The following is a 3,187-nucleotide window of genomic DNA, read 5'->3' as shown; positions in this document are numbered from 1 at the left end:
AGGAATTTTACTCAGCCTTTAAAGAAAGGAAATCCTGCAATGCAACAACATGGAGGAACATGGAGGACATTATGCTAAGTTAAAAAAATGAGACACAGAAGGGCCAGTTTTAAGATTCTCGCGAGGCCTGAAAGCTTTAGATGAATAACTCCTCCCTTCTCAGGCCCGGTACCAAGACACAGGGCCGCTTGCATCAGCAGCCTGCGTCAGCAAAATAGCAGAAGCAGGAAGAGAGCCGGTCAGAAGACACGTACCCTGGCCGGAAGACACGTACCCTGGCCGGAAGACACGTACCCCTGAAGATGGAGAAAGAGGACATCCAAGTACAACGTAGCAGTTATGTCAGACAAGGACACTTCCTGTTTATAGGAGACTATAAAACCTTTGCCATCTCCTCACTTGGGGCTGACGCCATTTAGGCCTCAGCCCGCCTGCCCCCAGGTGCTCATTAAAATAGCAAGTTGCTCCACAGCGCCTCCTGTTGTCTGCTGGTGCGCTCTTGGGGTTTGAATTGATAGAAGAACCTTGCACCAATACTGTATAATTCTCTTATATGATGAATGTAAAATAGTAAAACTCATAAATGCAGATAGTAGAATGGTGGTTACCAGGGACTAAAAAGAGAGGGTAACTGGGAATTACCATTCAACGGGTACAAAATTTCAGTTAAGCAGAATGAATTAGTTCTAGAGATCTGCTGCACAACACTATGCCTATTGCCACTGTTGTTTTCTTGTTTTGGTTTGGTTTGGTTTGGTTTGATGCTCAATTTCTTTTTAAATTTAAAAACAAAAAAATTTTTTTTTGACTCAAGCCCTATTTAGCTGTCCAGGAAATCTATGGGGGAACAAAGAACTATAACACACCATTCACCCAGTCTGTCCCCTTGCCACTCTGTTAGAGTGAGATGTCTTAGGTAGATTTGATCTCAGGCTCCAATCCTGTCACTCAATTATGCTTAGCATGCCAAGATCCTTAACAAGACATAAACGTCCTATCACTATGGCTGCTACCAACCACTCTAGCTGCAATTCTTGCTGCTTCCCTATATGCAGTCTAGGTTCCAACAGTACTGAACCACTGAATTCCCTGAATTTGAATATGATTTAACACTTCCTTGCCTCATGTGACATTCTTTGGCCAGAATCCATTTTCTGGCTCTCTTTTTTGCCTTAATAATAGTAACTGTATTCCTAGGCTGCTTATTTACATATCTCTTCTGGGAAGTCTTTCTTTTCTTTTTAAAATTTGTACAAATTTATGGGGTATATGTGAATTTTTTTTATGTGTTTATAGCATGGAATGATTTCAAGTCAGGGTATTCAGGGTGTCCATTACCCCAGTACAATATGTTTTCATTAACTATTGTCACTCTGCTATCAAACATTGGATTTATTCCTTCTATTTGACTGTACGTTTGTACCCTTTAACCAATTCTCTTCATCTTTCCCCCTCTCCCTGACTCACCTTTCCCATTCTCTGTTGTCTGTCTTTACTCTCTACTTTTAGGTGACCGAACTTTTTAACTCCTGCATATCAGTGAGAAAATACAATATATACAATATTTGCCTTTTTGTATCTGGCTTATTTCATTTAAGATAATGACTGACTCCATTTTGATGTTGCTGCAAATGACATTACTTCATTCTATTTTATGGCTGAATAGTATTCCATTTTGTATATATGTGCCACATTTTTGTGAGCCATTCATCATTGATGGACATTTAGGTTGATTTTATATCTGTGCTATTGTGGATAGTGCTGCAGTAAACATGTTAATGCAGGTATCTCTTTGATACACAGATTTCTTTCTGGGAAGCCTTTTGTGATTTAACCTCTAGTTTCATCTCTTTGACATCTATTATTTACTGACCAGTGTCCATTCTAACAACATTATATTGGACATCCTTAAATAAATCTCTCCTACTCCAGGTTTCAAGTTTGCCTGCGATTGAAGTGTTGGAGGATGTGGGACTTCCAATGCAAAACCTGGGACAGGGAAAACCAGGGTAGTTGGTCACCCTACCATGGGTGGGACCTGACCTTCTATCTAGTCACTTTTGTTTAAAATATATTTCCCCCATTAAACTTTGACATTCTTTGAAGGCAATGTCCTCCCATTGATCCCTGGCATATAATACCCTTTTTGATGCTTAATAAATATTCAGTAAATTATTTTCTATTTTCAAAGGGCTTAAAATAGCTCTTGGGGTATGAACACATATTTATTTTATGGGTTGTTTCCTTCCTGTTAATAGCAGCACTGTGATATGGTTTGGCTGTTTCCCCACCCAAATCTTTTCTTGAATTCCCATGTCTTTCCTGTGCTATTCTCATGATAGAGAGTAAGTCTCACAAGATCCGATAGTTATTATAGGGGGAATTTTCCTGCACAAGCTCTCTTTTTGCATGCTGCCATCCATGTAAGACGTGACTGGCTGCTCCTTGCCTTCCACCGTGATTGTGAAGCCTCACCAGCCATGTGGAACTGCAAGTCCAATAAGCTTCCTTCTTTTGTAAATTGCCCGGTCTCAGGTATATCTTTATCAGCAGCATGAAAATGGACTATTACAGTAAATTGGTACAAGGAGAGTGGGCGCTACTGAAAAGATATGTGAAAATGTGGAAGCAACTTTGGAACTGGGTAACAGGCAGAAGTTGGAAAAGTTTGGAGGGCTCAGAAGAAGACAGGAAAATGTGGAAAAGTTTGGAACTTCCTAGAGACTTGTTGAATGGCTTTGATCAAAATTCTGATAGCGATATGGACAATAAGGTCCAGGTTGAGGTGGTCTAAGATGGAGATGAGGAACTTCTTGGGAACTGGAGCAAAGATGACTCTTGCTATGTTTTAGCAAACACACTGATGGCATATTGCCCCTGATTTAGAGATTTGTGGAACTTTGAACATGAAAGATATAACAGCATATCTGGTGAAAGAAATTTCTAAACAGCAAAGCATTCGAGAGGTGACTTGGATACTGTTAAAGGCATTCAATTTTATAAGGGAGGCAGAGCATAAACATTCAGAAAAATTGCAGCCTGACAATGTGATAGAAAACAAAAGCCCATTTTCTGAGGAGAAATTGAAGCTGGCTGCAGAAATTTGCATAAGTAAGGAGCAGCCTAATGTTAATCCCCAAGACAATAAAGAAAATGTCTCCAGGGCGTGTCAGAGGTCTTCTGGGCA

Source organism: Mandrillus leucophaeus, unplaced genomic scaffold (genome assembly GCF_000951045.1).
Source record: "Mandrillus leucophaeus isolate KB7577 unplaced genomic scaffold, Mleu.le_1.0 Scaffold784, whole genome shotgun sequence".
Classification (NCBI taxonomy): Eukaryota; Metazoa; Chordata; class Mammalia; order Primates; family Cercopithecidae; genus Mandrillus; species Mandrillus leucophaeus.
Note: the sequence above shows the minus strand (reverse complement) of the source record.